Raw genomic sequence first — 17,859 nt, 5'->3', positions numbered from 1 at the left:
CTTGAAGGTTCCCGCCGCCGTTACTATTTATTGACATCCCAGGGCTGTTTTGGGTTCCATGAGGCCCTTCTTCAAATGTGTATGAATAGCCATAGCAAGTGCTGCGTGCAACAAAAAGTCACCCCCTGATAGACCAGATCGCTCCTGTAGGTCAGCAAAGGGAAGGAGCCCACCATCCTCATACAGATCTCAAATAGTAGTTAGACCCTTCTCCTGTCAACCAGCCAGTCCCCTCCAGGTCCCGCCGCGAATACCTCACACATGGATAATGGGATGTCAGGTGCATATGGGACATCAATCTTTGCCCTTGTCAAGCTCCTTTTCCAACACTGCCATGGTGTCTTGAGGTCCCCCGGGAGGCCGCCAGTGAAAATGGGGAGGTTCAGCACAATTTAAGAGAGCATTTGAAGCCCAGGGGCTCTATCCCTCTGTTCTGCAGTGCCCTGCAACCGATCCGCCTTGTTCTTCGTGAACCATTGTAATTGGGCAGCTATATGTTTCGAAAACAGGTACTGCCCATCCTCCGCTGAGCGTGGACGCATCAGAGCAGTCAAGGCTACACGCCGTCTACCTACCCTCCATAGAAATCCCATAACCATGGACTTGAGTTGTTTAAAAAATTGCGCCGGGATCCATATTGGTAGGGGCCTGAAATAATGCAAAAGTCTCAGGAGGGCCACCATTTTAAGTAAGGCCACTCGCCCAGCTACTGACAATGGTAGCGTCCCCCAAAAATCAAAACTACCCTTCAGTCCTCTAATCGCTCTGCCAATGTTTCCCTCCAGCAAGTCGCTCTGTGCATGATAAATCTGTGTTCCTAAATACATCAGGCATATATGTTCCCATGTAAACACAGCTGTGGTCTTTGGACCCACCCTGTCCCCTACCATTGGAAATAGGCAGGATTTCAACCAATTCACCCGAAGGCCAGCCACCATGCCAAGGTAATGGAGCCGTTCTTTTTTGCCCCTTGCAACGCTTCTCCCGTATTTGCAAGGAACATCAGTAGATCATCTGCATACAGGGCAATATGATGAATTTGCCCTTGCACGCTTAAGCCCTGGTAATACAGACCTGTCCGGGCACTGGCCCCAAGGGGTTCTACCGCTAAGGCAAACAAAAGTGGGGATAGCGGGCATCCCGGTCTCGGGTGATATCACAAGTATCAGATATCCAGCTGCCCATTTTAACTTGTGCAGTGGAGTGCATATATAACAAGGCCGTCCATTTTACAAAGTTTTCTCCCAGGCCGAACTTATTCATCACATGGTACAAATAGGGCCATTCAAGGCTATCAAATACCTTTTCAATGTCCACTGCAAAAATAGCAGCCTCGTTCTCTGGGTAAGAATCGGCTTCGAGTCTCTGCAATAGCTGCCGAACATTAATAGCCGTAGTCCTGGTCGGGATGAACCCGGACTGATCCTTATTTACTAAAGATCTTGTAATCTGTGTTGAGCATGGACAATGGGCGGTATGCAGACTTATCCCAAGGTGGTTCCCCAGGTTTAAGGAGTGGGGCGATTACTGCCTCTTGGGTCGTGTCAGGGAGGTGGCCCAGTCGCTTTGCCTCATTATAAAGCATTACTAATTTATGCGCCAATTGGTCATTGTAGGTAAGGCAGAACACTATGGGGAGGCCGACGGTACCTGGCGTCTTATTCCTTGCCATATGCTTAATTGCCCCCTCACCTCTCGCAGCTCAATGTCTCGCCCCAGAATGTCTGCCTGATCCCTGCTTAAACGTGACAGCAGAGCTGCTTCCGTAAATCCGGCCAATACGTTCTGCGATAGGGCCAATTTCTTTTTGTACAAGGCTGCATAATATTCAAAGAAATACTAATTTATACCCTGTTGAGTATTGTAAGCCACCCATAGCTGATCCCTGAGCTCCGGAATCATTGAACCTCTCCTATTCGGGCTGGCCAACCATGCTAAAAGTGACCCAGATTTATCTGTTTCGGTATGGGCGCGTGTAATGTACGTTTCATATTCGAAGCAGCCCAATCGTTCCACTTCTGCCGCCACCGCTTCCTTTGCCTCCAGGAGCGCCCCCTGCCCATCTGGTCTGTCCAGATGGTCTCATTCTACTTCCCGCAGGGGTTGATTAGCTTTCTGCTCTACCCTTAAAAGCACTTTGCACACCCCCATCCCCGAGACTCAGCGACCTCTAATAACCGTATTGAAGGCATCCCACTCCGCTAAAGCAGATATCGCTGTGCCCTCATTATCTAGGAAGTTTTGAGTTTTGTCCATGTGCATTATATTGCGAAATACTGGATCCTCTAAGGCTTCAGGGCGCACGCGCCAAGTGGGCATCTTAGCTCGCACCCGAGCCCACTGTACAAAGATCAAGAGGGGGTTATGATCGGACAGTGTCCTTGTGAGGTATTCGCTAGTCTTTACCCCGGCATGCACATCTGGAGAGCACACAAATGCATCGAGGGGGACGTGGAGTTCATGCAAAGCAGAGAAAAAGGAATAGTCCCAGTCCTCTGGGTGGTGGGCCCTCCAGGTATCCACCAACACCCATCTAATCTGCCAATTGCGTCTTGATTCCGCTGTTTTCTGAGTGGGTGTGTTAGGAAGCGGGGGATGTGAACAATCTAAGACCACATCTGTAACACAATTAATATCCCCCCAGATCAACACTGATCCTGTGAAAAAGGTCGCCAACCTCCCGGACAGATGTGAAAAGAAGGCAGTCTGCTCCGTATTAGGTGCATAATTGCTTTCCAGGACTATATCCCACCCATCCAGTTTCCCTATCACCCCTACATATCAGCCTCCAATGTCTATGAGTTGGTTTGTGCAATGAAAGGGCACTCCCGTTCGCACACAAATCAGTATCCCCCGGGCAAACGCCGAATAAGTAGTATATATAAAACTTGGGCACGTCTTCGCCGCTGTAATGCCCTACCCTCCTGGGCATGCAGGTGAGTCTCCTGAAGTAGTGCAATCTGGACCCCTCTGTGGACTAATTCCGCATGTATTTGATGACACCTCCACATTGATTGCATTCCCCTCACGTTCCACGAAAGACATTTTAAATCATTAGAAGTACCCATGGCAAGTAGATAAACAACGCTTCAGTACGATCTTCTCCAGTGACGTATCTTGCCCAAAAATTTCACTGAAGAAGCAAAACCCCCCAACTCCCCCTCCCCAGGACAGTTGCAATCAAACCAGCTTCCATCCAAAGGAAAACAATATACACAAAATCCTCTCTGGGTTACAGAGGTATAGGGAGCAAGGCCAACCTAAGAGACCTATGCCAAGTGTAGCGCATCAGCCATTTATATAAAAAATCAGTCCTGAAACAATGACAGTCATTCTGAGTCCAGCACCTCTCCGGGTACCTAAACCATTCTAGCTTACCATATTCATTCTTATTGTATCATCTGCTGTATTAGGCGTTACTACTGGCATCTCCACGCTATCGCTATGAGACGTGTCCGTTTCTTTGCAGTCAGATAATCTAGAAGATTCATCTTCCACTGTTGGGGTGGGGCTCCGTGCCTGCCCCAATGCAGCCATTGCTTGTAGAGCCACGGCTCGCTCCTTCTCGGTTTGAGACAATGACGGCTTCCTTTGTGTTCTCCAACGGAATCGGCGATTCAATCGGTGTGCGGGATTGCGAGCCCCCGGCCCGGGGCGAGGAAGTGCACCCTCTTGCGGCTTTCCACCCTTGTACACCTCTAACCAGTCCCAGGCATCTCCAGGAGAGTCCAAGTAGTGAGTGTTCCCCTCCAGGATGATATGCAACCGGCCAGGAACATCAGAGAATACTGGAGGTCTTTGTCCCGTAATGCTCTTGTTGACCTCCACATAGGAGGCCCGCTTCCTGTGTACTTCCAAAGTGTAGTCCGGAAAGAGGATGACCCTCCCATTGTCTACAATGAAGGGGCCCCCAGATCTCGCCCGTAGTAGGAGCAGTTCCCCGTCACGGAAATGTAGCAAATGGGCCACCACCGGGCGTGGAGGCCTCCCCGGAGCAAACAGCCTCGCTGGCACCCGATGGGCACGCTCCAGAGTCACCATGTCATCTCCTTCCGGAAGACCCACGACCCTGACGTTATTACTGTGGTTGCAGCCCTCCATGTCCTCAGCCCTATGGTCCAATAGATTTACCCTGTCTGTGAGGGCTCCCATTTGTTGTTCGATGGCTTTCTGCGCCGGAGTCAGTTCTGCAGTGCTGGTTTCAGTAGCCTTTACCCTTTCTGAGAGTTTCTTGTGCTCTTCCCTCAATAGCCCAAGCCTGACCGCTACAGTGCTTATGTCCTGGTGGAGGGTAGCCTTCGTGTCAGCTATAGCCTCCAATATTTTGTGAAGCTGCTGCTGTACAGGGTCCTCTAAAGTGGACTGGGGCTGCTCAGGGGTTCTATCCTCCAGATCCTGGGAGGTTCCAGCCTGGCGTACACGTTTCTTTCCCATGATGGTATGGTAGCAATAAACACTAGTGAAAGCAGTACCACCTCTTCCACTTCTTTCCCAATGTGTCACGCAGTGGTCGCCAAGTGGTTGTTCGCCATTCGCAGTCACCCTTCTTCTGTTGAGTGTCGGCACCCCTGCGCACGTGTCTTTCACAACAGTCGGGCTCCTCCAGATTCCCATTGGTGATTGCTGATATTCAGGGTCCCAAACAGATCAGAGGGGGAATAGGTATAACTTCCCCTCAAATGGTTTACCAGTCAGGGCACGTGGGGGCCGGCAGGTGTTTAACTGGGCATAGAAAAGGCATATGATCTCTGGGCCCATTCACTGCAATGCACAAGTATACAAACACACCAGTAGCGCTTACTGTGCAAGGGTAAGGTTCAGACCCTACCCAGGATGAAGCTCTGCCAATCACTACAGGACCCAGTAACTGCCACCGCGCCATACAGGTCCAAAGGAGCGCAACGGCGACAGGGTTCACCGGCATACAGCCGCCTCCCGAGGGCCCACTGCAGCTCTCGTTTGCAAGGTTCGCCACTCCTAACAAGGACCAGGAAGGGCCAGAGTCACTGCCCAGGCACCAAAGTCCCTCTGCATGGCACTCCGCCCAGTGCAAGTCTCTCTCTCATTCCCTGTGCCTTCTTGCACTAACTTCAGGCATGCAGGGAAATGGAAAAGCCACCAAAGCAACGGCAGCAACCACCCACAGCAACACCCATGTAAGCACCATCAACGGAAAGTGCTGCGTGTGAAGGAGCCAAATTACCAAGGACAGGAAAAGTCACACAGGGTGGCTTTTCCTGTCCCTGTAAATATGGAGCAGTGTCACAAAAATGGATGCAATGTCAGGGCCATGGAAAGCTGAGCAGCAACCTCAAACACAACATGCAATTGACACCAATGTAATTCACCATTACATTCGCCACAGACTTGACTACACATGCCATGTATACTGATGTCACCCTAAAGTAACACATTTCTACTTACTTTCCAATTACAGCTGATCAAGGATATGGTCCACATACGTGGTTGATGACACCATTTGGAAATCCACAGACTAAACCACAAAAGGCATACAACCATGCCCATTGCAGAACATCGAAAGAAGATTCGGAATGCTCAAGTCCAGGTTCATTTGCCTAAATTTATCAGGCAGAAGGCTACTCTATTCTCCAGAAACTGTGTGCAAGATGATAATGACATGTGCAATACTCCACAACATATGTGCAAAAACAAATATGCCTGGGATGAAGAGGAAAAGCCCCCTGAATAAATGGATGATGGGGATGAAGGTGAAGCAGAAGGACAAGACATACGCCATACTGGAGCAGGGTAAGACGTTGCACACACATTGTCACACAATTCTACTCATGATGTTGCAAATTTAAGTTTGTAACAATATGCACTAAATTCACAATAAAAAATTTAAGTAGGAGCATCAACTTTGTGTCCATTTACTTAACAGGTCATATTATAGAAACAGATATGTGCGGATCAACCTGAAACTGCCCCAGCAGGCCAGTGCAAACACCTTGGCTGTGACAAGTTGTGGCACTGGTTGAGCACAGGAATGCAACATTATCACAATGATATGTTGCATAGTTGTGTACTACCCTGCAACTTTGCACAAACAGCTGACATGCAGTGGTTCATGCACACTTGCACCATGATCTAAGGATGTCTGTGTGGTGTGCCTGACATGCATAGCTGCCGAAAGTGGCACCGCACATCACCCATTAAAACACAGATGCAAAATCAAAAGCACCTTGTTCCGCTGATGTGTCACGTTTGGACATGTGAAAAGTGGTGCACCAGTCCCGCCATGGGCCTGAAAAGAAGCCACATGGTTGCGCGCTGTGACATGGTAACCAATGTGGTGCAGGTAGTGCCAATGATGCGTGATGTCATGTTAGGCACTTGCTGTGCAAGTGCAACTTAAAAGTACCACCAACAAACCAATCATAATTCCATATGATTATGTAGACACATACCATTACGTATGGAAATGTTGGTGACAGAAAACAACACGACTCAACATTCAATCAGGCAACATGTTGAGAAGGAATAAACACATGTACTATATGTTACACATCCCTTGCACAACAACTCTGGGCATAATAATAAGCTCCCTGCGCCACCAGTACGTCACTTTTTGTGACCTACTGGTGGTGCAGGGGGCTAATCCGTATTTCCGAGGAGAGAAAAAGTCACCCTGCGTGACCTTTCCTCCCCTTGTAAAAACAGCCCCTTCACATGCAGCACTTTGCGTTGAAGGGGCGTTCCATGGCTGTTGCTGTGGTTGTTCCCACGCAACACACATTTCCAGATTGACGATAAATCTGGAGATGCGCCTGAATACTAACCCACCCTAGAGGTGGCGTAGCGAGGTGCAACGAGGAGAAATGTTTTAATTTATCCTAGTCTTTTTCCTCTTTCTACAGCACGCATTTGAAAGAGGGAAATGCCTGTATTGATTGTTTTTGTGCAGGAAGGTGCCCCTTCCTGCACACAAACAATCTTCCTACGATGCAGGCATCCATGCACCATGGAGCATGGGGGCTTGCGCCAGCGCAGGGGGAAGCACAGAGATGCAACATATTCTTGTAAATATGTTGCATCCCTATGCTTTCAGAAGTGCCGCAGCATGGCGCAGCCAAAAGGCCTGCGGTGCCACGCTGCGTCACTTCCTTGTAGATCTGCCACCACATATATACAGCTATACAGTAACAAATCTGGGTTGAGTCACTCACAGTGTCGCATCCAACCGTAAAGTGTCGCACAGATCCAAGCGTTAAGCATCTTCCAATCTGCCTTCACTCACAGCCCCCCTGAAATGTGTCACATCCACCCGTAAAGTGTCGCAATTTCCCAAGCGTAAAGCATCTACAAATCTGAGTCCACTCACTCACCCCCGAAATGTGTTGCATCCACCCGTAAAGTGACGCAATTCCCCAAGCGTAAAGCATCTACAAATCTGAATCCACTCACTCAGCCCACCTTGAATCAACCTGTAAAGTGTCGCAAACTAACAAAAATGGGTAGCATCTGAACAAAGCGCGACGCAAAGTCAAAACTGTTACGCTTCGTAATGACAAATGCGTGTTAACACATGATGCAACAAGCAAAACAGAGAAACGTCTCGCATGCAGATGTGAAATGAACTGCAATTGAGTCAAATAAACAAAGCATCGCCTGAAATATGGCGCAAAACATGTCGCATCTAAGCAGGAAATGATGCAATGATTCTAGACCAGGAAGTGCACAGTTACTTTCACTTTCTCTTATTATCTGTAGGTGTGCTTGGTGGAAGAGGCTGTTGGAGTTTGTGGAGCTTGAGAGTTGTCTGTTGCAGTGTGTTTTGTCAGTCTACTGTGTATTTTTAAGTTTATTGGTCTGTCTTTTGTCATTTGTCAGTCTTGTGTGTGCCATTAATAGGTGTATTTAGGGTGGTGGTGTGTTTATAGGGGTAATTAGTTGTAGTGTTAATATAGGGTTGGGGTAATTCCTTTTTCGTCAGTTTTTCTTCCTATAAGTTTCCTTTATTACTTTTTGTAAAATTCCTTTTGTAAAAATACACAGACCTGAATATGTCTGGCAGGTCCAGGAACCTGAGCAACAGCAACAGGGAGTTTGGTGGCCTCATATGGCTGATCTTTCAGTACCTGCCACGTATGATCAGCACAGGAGAACGTGTGAGCCAGGGCTGCAATGCAGCAGAGCGCAAGCGGAGGTGGGGCCTGGTCCAGCAACATCTTGGCAGGATCTTTGACATCCATCGCACACCCCACCAAATTAAGCGTTGCTGGCAGGACATCATCAACCGGGAGGCTGACTTGCTTGACCATCTTGGCCTGGAGGTAAATGTATATTGGTATATGGTTTTTGTCAGAGGTGCACAGCTATGCCATATCTCGGTATGTCCAAAAATTCTGATAGATTTATTGGTGTTGCAATGGTCTTGGAGAAAATACATATGACCTCAAGGAAAAAATGTATTGTTGTGTGGTCACAGACACATATGTTGTAACCAATATATATGATGTTGACATAGAAATGGTATATCTTTACACACACAAGCACCAGTGCCAAAAGGTGGAAATATTTATGTGATGCTTAAAGCATTAAGAAACTAACGTGGCACGGTGCTGCAAGTCATTTAACTGCGCAAAGCAGCATTATCTTCAAAGTGCAGGCATCCAACATAATTTCCACATTATGTCACATCTCTGTACTAACCCCGTGCTGGCACACAACCTGCTGCCATGTGCTGGCGCAGGCAACCTTTCACTTTGGTGCAAGGCTGCCTGCATTATGGGGAGATTGTGTTTGTGCAGGAAGGGGCAACTTCCTGCAACCTAATTTTACAATTGAGCTGAATTCCTCCTCCAATGTGTGCTGTCAAATGCAGCATGCATTGAGCGATGGCAAAGGAAAAATAAAAACATTATTCATTGCTGCACCACGCTACGCCATCCCTAGGGTGGCGTCACATCCTGATGCTTTTACAGATTAGCGCTTTATTGTAAGTCTGGCAATGCATAAGTGGATATGGGTGTTGTGTGTGAACATCCACAGCAACCAACATAGAACATCCCTTCCTCGCAAACTACTGCGTGTAAAGGTGGCATAATCACAAGCGCATGGAAAGTCACGCAGGCTGGATTTTCAGGTAATTGGAAATATTGAGCACGACCCAGCACCACCAGTATGTAAAAAAAGTGAAGTACTGGTGGCACGGGGATTCAGGAAAATGTTCATGTTGTATTCAAGTGCTCGAGAACTTACACAGTGTGGTGCAGACAAAGGGCTTGTGGTGCCTCACTGCTGCACACTCTTGGATTTCAGTCCATATCCTGTGTAAATCTCATGATATACATAACTCTGGATGTGTATGTAAGCATGAGGCATTAATCGACAAACCAACCAAGCATTGAAATCATAAGTGGGTTACTCACATGTGAGGGTCTGAATGCACGTGCAGTTGAAGAGTCAGGTCTATACAGTTCCATTGAAGATGTGCACGGTGTGGTCTGCACGGAATGATTATTGTCAGCTCATTGAATGTGGGTCAGAATTATGCACACTTCCACTTGACGTGGAAAATTTCACTATTTTACGGCGTTGTTTATTGTAAACTTTTAATGCTGGAGTGATGGCTGCAGCAGCTTGGTGGAAGAGGTTTGGGACAGGGGTCCATTTGTGATCATGAGTGGATGCCTCTCATGGTAGATGCATTGTCTTGGGTGCTGATTGTTGTCCGGGATGAGATGGAGGGGTAGTTGGGGTTGCATGAAGATTGTGTGGTTTTTTTAGACCTGTGTCTCGTATTGGAACTTATCCTAGAAGCACATGACATTTGTGTGGAGGTATGAGCAGAGCTTGTTGTAGTGGTCCTGGGAGAGGGAGATGTCAGTATTACCAATGCAAGTTCTGGAAATATAACTGATGAAGCTGAATTTTACCTTTGCATTTCTGGAGTTTGTGAGGATTGAGTGTGGGATTCAGTTGCTTATTTGTAAGTATGATGTGTGGGTGGATTGTTGATATGGTGTTCTTGCATTTGGATCCTTCTTCAGGGGATTTGCTGTTATTCATCTTCGCCACAAGGTGTCTGCATGTGCCTCACAATTGATGTGGTCTGTCCGGGAACCATGTTGCCTTTCTGTGCTGCAGTGTGTTGGTGTCAAAGACTGGTGCAAGTTCATCTACACATTTTGATAACAATCTGTGTGGTCCATTTAGAACCAAGCTTGTGTTATGCAAGGTGTTGGTGGCATTTTGGTTTGTAGCTCAATATAGTTGTTCCATGTTAATCTTCTGTCATTTCCTTGGTGGTGTGTAATTTGGTTTTTTCGAATGCAGATGTTTAGTTGACATGGAGGTGTACGTCCGGCTGGTCAGTATATGGGGGTACGTGGTCTGGGTGTAGTGGATGTGTTGATGTTCTGACCTGGCTTGTGGTTGTGGGTCGTGACAAGTTGTTACTGTCAGACGTTTTCAAGGTTGTCCTTGCAGTTGGCAAATCTGTTGGCACGGAGTTTGTCAAGATGTGAGATGAGGTATGTTACAAGTATGCAGTGCATGTATGCATAGGCATTTTGTTCAATAATGTTTCTGATGTAGGTGGTGTACACAGTTCAAGGACTGGAAGTTCTGTAGACAAGGGTCCCTTAGAGGGTTGTCCTTGGGCCGGCCTGGATCTGGAAGCGTAGGTGTTTGGTGTTGAGCGGGTTTTTTGCTTGAGCTTGTGATTTGGAGGTAGCTATTAAGTGCAATGGTATGGCCTCATACCGGACGATTGTTGAAGGCCCTTCCTAAAATGTGAATAATAATTGGTGATGCATTTGGCAATGTTGTTGGCAAAGGTAGCGTTTTCCATGCTTCCTGTGAGTAACGCTACATCTGGTGCAAGGTTGTTGAGGATGATACAGATCTCCACGGCTAGTCTTCAATGGGTGGACACTTTGAGGAGGATGGACTTCAGGGATCCTGAATTGGTGCAGTTTGGTGTGTACGTAGTGTGTGTGCAGTTGGTGGTGAAGGCCTCGGGGCAGTGTAGTCAGGATTACTGTCAATGGTTGTTGCTCGGTGTGTACAGGTAGTATTGTTGATATTTTCCACTGGTACAGTCCATTGAAATTTATCTGAGTCATAGCTGATGGATTGTGAAGAAGCATGACCTGTTACGATGATTGTGTTTGTTATTTTCGATGGCTGCAGAGGGGTGTGGGTGTTGAGCTAATACTGCGCATGTCTGCTGTGTGGACAAGCATCAAACCCAGCAATATTGTGAAAGGTTTACGGATGTGCACCTGGAACTCTGGAATCATCATGGTGGAGGCACTTCGGGTGAATCTGCATCAGGGACGGATGGTGAAACAGGCAGCCAAGAAAACCACAAGACATGTGCAAGCCACAATGCAAAAGTCACAAGCAAGGTCAAATCAGTGTGCAATCAGGCAACAAGTTAGAGTTTTACATGCTGCAAGCATGTAGAGAGTCGAAGAAGTATTGTGAGTTCGCACATCAAAAAACTGTTTACACATGTGCATGCACAGACAAATCTTTGAACCAGCCATCCTTACAGCATTCTGTAATTGTGTCTGCGAAAGGGCATGTCCGATTAATCTGTCGAAGCACGTGCAAACTCACAGGGATGCCACACATGTTTGTTTCACACTCAGTGAACAGTGATGTGGAATTGTTCCACCATTTACAGTGTCCAGGTGTGGGTGACAAAACATTGCTGTACTTAATGTAAAAGGAGTGTCATGGTCTGGTATTTACATGCATGTGTCACGCTAACTAATATTTTTTCCCTAGAATGTACATATGTCGGTATTTCATACATAATTGTACATCTGTTCATGTTTCTTAGGTGGATCACGGCCATATACAGAAGGGGAAGTCAACACCTTTGAAGACCCCAACGCTACTAGTGAGTATCTAGAATCATTGATTGTGATGTTGGTGATGTGCGAGGATGGAAGCTAGACTCTGTATGGGTGCAACTATGGTATGATCACTACATCCAGCTCCAGTCTGAACTTAAAGTCCACAGACCATGATGAAACACATTGTGAATGTTATACTTCGTGGAGACATGCGTGGACACATCAAAAGCAACAACAGTGTCAGACAGGCCTTCCTCTATCCACAATGCAAAATGGAGTGCCCATTTCAACTTAGACTGGAGTAGCAGAAGCCAAGTGGAGACGACAGCATCAGATGGCTGACATATGGAGAGGAGGACATGCTGAACACAGTGCTCACTACATGTGGGTAGTGGTGTTGTGCCAATCGTTGGACAGGGTGTTGTTCCAGGGTTGCAGTGCGGGTGAAGGTCAGAGTCAGCTGGTCTGGGGAAGAACATGGTTTGCAATGATTTTCCACACTGATTCAATGTGATAACCCAGAGAACATGATCAGTGTCCATGATTGTCATATGTCTCTTCACGTAATTGATAATTTTAATTGTGAACACATATAATTTTGAGACTGATTTATGCCATCCCCCCCCAAATATCCGATGTATCATACTAGGAATACATGAACAATGATGCACTTTCAACTGACCATAATCACTTGTATGCAAATGAGCCATAGGAATGGCAGTCTGCCTCATGTATTTGGATGGGGTAATCTTTCTGCTGTGTCAAGAACAACATCAAATTGAAATATATACGAATGACCCATTGATATGCCTTGCGATCTGCACATCAATATGTCAGTGAGTCATGTAGTTAGCAACCAATTTGTAGCTCATCACATTTATCGGGTGCTCCCATGTTGCTAGGATACCCACCCACCTTGGGTATAAATCCACTAGTCCTACAACGTAGTCTAGATGAAACTATCTACCATATGCACCGAAGCACACCAAAGCAATGTCACTATTATCTTTAATTTGTCATATGTTTAAAAAGGCAGAAACAATCCCTACAGTTTCAAGGATGATGTTCAAATAGGTGTTTCACAGCTATTTAAGTGTCCAGTCATTAACTTGTATTCCATAAAATACAACAAATGGCAGCCAAGGTGCATTTCGTCCTCTTGGACTTTATCAAGGCTTCTCTCAAGAGTAGGCAGGCAGTTTTTTTTTAATATACGGAGAAAGTCGTTTTTGAGACAGGAATCTCCCTCTAAGTTGATTATAGGGCTAACAGCCTTGATTTGATATACTGAAGTATCACAGAGCCACAGTCAAATTTGCCGTCTGTACTTCAGTTCCAAAAGAATTCCCACAGATGATTGGATGTAGCATGATGACCCTGCACAGCATTGTTGCGTTCCCGAATAATGTCTGGACTGCTGAGAAGCATTTCTGAAGTCCAGACACTTCAACAGCTGTGCATCAGTTCTTGGAACTGTACTGATTGATTGTCCCTTTTGCACCATAGGACAAATTAGGGATGATGGTGACAGTGCTTTGGTGCATATGGTAGATAACCATATTAAATTGTGTCTTCACACAAGTGTGGCACATCCAGTAATCCAAAATTGCATTCCCAGTCATGACAACGTAAGACTTGTCATGATGCTGTAATGCATCCTTGATCCTTTATCATGAGGACTAAGTAGCTGTGATCGAACAGTAGGTATGTTTGGTGTGTCGTATATTGAACAATATACTCAAAAACTATAGTCAACATTTTGAAGCTAGGAGAATGTATGCTGTCAAAAAAAGCAGATGTGCAGTTCACCCTGCTAGTACTATGTGGCATGCTGCATGCCAGTCAATATGAGTAGTGTCATCAATTCTGAAGGTTCATTGGTGTTGAGACAGCAACCACATCTGTATCCCAAAAAGAAAATTGCAACTACAGTGCATTACTCTGTTGGAGTGTGAAATGAACGGTCAAGTGGTATATATGTCAGGGGAAGATGTTCTTCATCCATGACACACTGTGACACTGTCCAAACTCAGCTGCCGTTGCAGATTAAGGATCACATGACTCCATGACTTGTACATGGGGAGCCAGATAATGTGAGGTTTAGGAGGAAATTATCAAATGCCATGATGTCTGTTTACTGGTTTGTCATTCCTATGGCTCCTCAAAAATGTATTAGTATATCAAGTGTGGAGATGATTTACGTGCAATCATGACATTCAGTTGACAGCACAGTATGTGATGAACAATATCAGTACTATTGTATTGGGTTGTGTGGGCCCCACAGTTACCAGATGATTGGCCCGAACGTTGGTTACATCACACATGATAGCATGTATTTCCTATTAACTTCTGTCCATCATTTACTGGTTGAATGACACATGTGTCCCTCTTTTCATACAGATAACATGAAAGCGGAAGAGGAACGGGTTTTCCCACATACGGAAGACCCGATATGCGCATATATTGCCGGTAGCTAAGGGCTTCAGATGGACCTCCCGGTAGTACGAAAAACAGAAGGCTGCCAATACGTGGCTCACCAACGCCCCATCCAAGAATGGCAAGACCACAAGCCAGCATTGTGTAGCCACCGAGGCCCAACCCCAGCACCAGGAGATGTCGGACCCCCCCCATCACATCTGGACAGTCAAGTGGACAGGGCATGGCAACTAACTATGTGGACACCTTAGTGAAGAGGATGGATGATCTGGAGCAAAAAATAGACAATTTCACCCATAAAATGGACAAGATGCAGCAGACCCTGGACCATATAATCACCCTGATCTGAGGGCTGCTTGTACATAGTGTAAAATATATATTGTGTTTTATTTTTATATGTAAGACTCCCTTAAAAGTACATTTATGATTGTTAATATAGGTAGACATAGTTAGCGTAGTTAGGTTTTCATTTTTAATAACTTCATACTTTTTTATCATAGGGTATTTTAATAACACTTAGGGGTGGGTCATTTAATGTGTGTTTACATGTTTATAAAAAAATAAAAAATACCAAAAAAATATATATATTTGTGTTTTACTACATTACTAGTTATTTCATGTATAGAATAAGTAAGTGTATGTCTATTGTGCATTGATGTGTTAAGGGGGGTGGGAGATGATGTTTAGTGGTCCCCCGTGAACACAGTTTGGCTTAGGATAATCAAGTTAAGTTAGGTAGGTTAAGCATAGTTAGTTTAGATAGGTTTTGATATTTTACAATAGCTTTTAAGGTATTTTAGGCAGTGTGTGTGATATTAATGTAGATTTAACTTAAACCTTTTTTATATTAAAATCTTGTTATTTACCAAGCTCGGACTATATTCTTTGATGGTCGGCATTTACTATGTTGTATGTGTGGGTAAGTAGGCACATGGACTGTGAACACAGATTCCTGTTTGAGTGCATCATATTAGTACATTCTAGTAGGTTGGTGCTCCATGTCTGACTATATGTACATGTTCATGCAACATCTGTGCTTCGAAGTTTTGGCGTACCCACTCTTGGTCTGACACATGCATATGTTTTGGATTCAAATCATGAGTCTTAGGACAACCTCTGCATGTGTATCTATCATGAATCGGTCTCAGCTGGGTATGATGTTGCTATATGTAAGTGAAATATGGGTTGTCTCATACACTGATGTACAGAATGTACGCACCACACATTATCTCTCTCGGTGTTGTAATAGCTATACCATGTTAATGGACAAGTAGTCATTGTGTTAAGAGTAGCTAGTTCATATGACTAGACAACCGAATGTCTGTATACAGGCATAGTTTAGTTTTAAGGCTGGTGTATTAAGTACCCACCTATGATTTGTTTGAATGCCTTGAACTTTTTTGAATATGCATATATCTTTATTGTGCATAAATGCCTAAACTTACATTTGATGCCTATCTTGCTTTTCCTTTCTCTTTTTTCTTTTCTTATACCTTATATTTTTTGTGTTGAGTAATCTTTTGTATTTTTTTGTCATCATTCTGAGGTTCATGAGTACTGTTATTTTTCTATTCTAGTGCTATAATTGTTGTTCTCGTTTTAGTGATTAATTTCTAGTGCAATATAAATATTTGATTAATACTGCTGTGTGACACTCTGTGCAAAACGGAGGCCTGGACAATAACCTGACTGATGGATGGATAAAAAAAAGCCAACTGCGGTGTGATACCAAAACACGTTCCTGCCACTTTCTTAGTTTGGGCATGGAGGATGAGAGCGGAGTCAACCCAGTCACCTAGGTCTTTCACCACCTGTTTGGGTGCAGATGCACAACCAAGGGTTGCAGGCCACCAGCATTCACTCCACAGCTCAGGATCTTTACCCACCAGCAAGACCTTAGACTTGCTGGCATTGAGCTGGAGGCAGTTGGCAGTCATCCACCCAGCGACTGCAGCAAGATCGCTCCGAAATTTATGGGCGTCCTGCACCCACTTATCGGAGAGTGCAACTACCAACTGCGTATCATCTGCATATGATACTACTCTGAGCACTCAACTCCTGGACAGCGCTGCTAATGATTGGACATATAGATTAAAACGTGTTGGGCTCAGAGCTGAGCCCTATGGCACACCCTGTTTAATAGTGTGAACCAAGGAGGTGAAAGGGGGTTCCGTTACATGGAAGGCCCTCTCAGGAAGGAAAGAGGCGAACCAGTCCAGTGCAATGCCCGGTATGCCTGTCTCCTCCAACCTTTCCAGTAAGATCTGGTGGGAGGCCTTGTCGAACGTGGCACAGATATCGAATAGGACCAGTGCCAAAGTACTGAACCATTACAGGCCCCACGCAGCATGATATCCTGGAATATGAGAGATCCACTCAAGGAGTTTTCGCAGTCGGTACCGCGATGAAACACTTCCATCTCCCCATTCCTACATCGAAATCTGTATTGTAATGCCCAAGATTCCTTGATGAATTCCCTACACATCGCTTCATATCTGCCTGCCTGTTGTTGATCGAGGCAATACTGAAATTGGAAAGTTGTGATCGGTAATGATATATGGCCATGGATTAACCATTCTGTGGATGGTGACTCTGCCACAGTAAAAGGTAACTTTTTCAGTTTTTCAATATGGAGCATTGTATATTTTGCTCCCCTTTGTGCCATCGTTATCTGCTTCTCAGTTAGATCGTATGCAGAAAACAGGGACGTACTGTTGATAAATCGCCAAGGCACATAACCAGCGTGCAATGATTGCAGCGTCCAGCTTAATAACATAATAGAACGTATTTGAGATTCTTTTTTTTTTTTTTTTTGTAAATTTTATTTTGACATTTTAAGACAAAGTAAACATACAGCTGTGTTACAAGGAGCGCCAATGCGCACACATCTCAATATGGGCGACACAGAGAAGGCCGGAAAGATGTAGCGGAGACATATTCTTTGCGGGGGGTGACGCGGACAGCAATACAGACCTCATTGTAAAACATTAGCTAAAGTGCGGAATCAAAGAGATCATTGCAAGGAGTATATACCCTTCTGGGGGAGGGGGGGGGGGGGGGCACCCACACCATACCTTCCACAGCAACACATTCTCCCGTAGAACAGAGAAGAGACCCATGCCACAAGCGCGACCAATGCCAACAAATCCCAGACCCAATCTCGAGCAAGCATCCTCAGTCGCCGCACCCCTCAGTACGAGCTCATTCAGCATCCTGACTGCCATCCGGGGCCGTCGCCCCAGCAAGGAGATAACATTGTAATGGGGCCCATATATCAGCGGGCCGCGACCTGGGCGGCATGAGCTCAGAGTACGTGCGGATCTGATCTTGACAGTAAACTAGATCTCTCATCCAATCCTTAAATTTTGGGGCCCTGCCTCTGCCCCAGCGACACGCCACTCTCCTTTTAGCAAGCATAAAGGCCAGCGCGATGAATTTACGGTGCGCCGCCTGTATAGGCTCTACATACCCCAACAGGGCCAGGAGAGGGGAGGGCCGCAATACTGTATCGATCATCTTGGAGAGCGCCTCAAACACCCGGCACCAATAGCGGTGAACTGCATCACACGTCCACGCCAGGTGAAGAAAGTCC

Source organism: Triturus cristatus, chromosome 2_2 (assembly GCF_964204655.1).
Source record: "Triturus cristatus chromosome 2_2, aTriCri1.1, whole genome shotgun sequence".
Taxonomy (NCBI): domain Eukaryota; kingdom Metazoa; phylum Chordata; class Amphibia; order Caudata; family Salamandridae; genus Triturus; species Triturus cristatus.
This window is presented reverse-complemented; position numbering follows the sequence as displayed.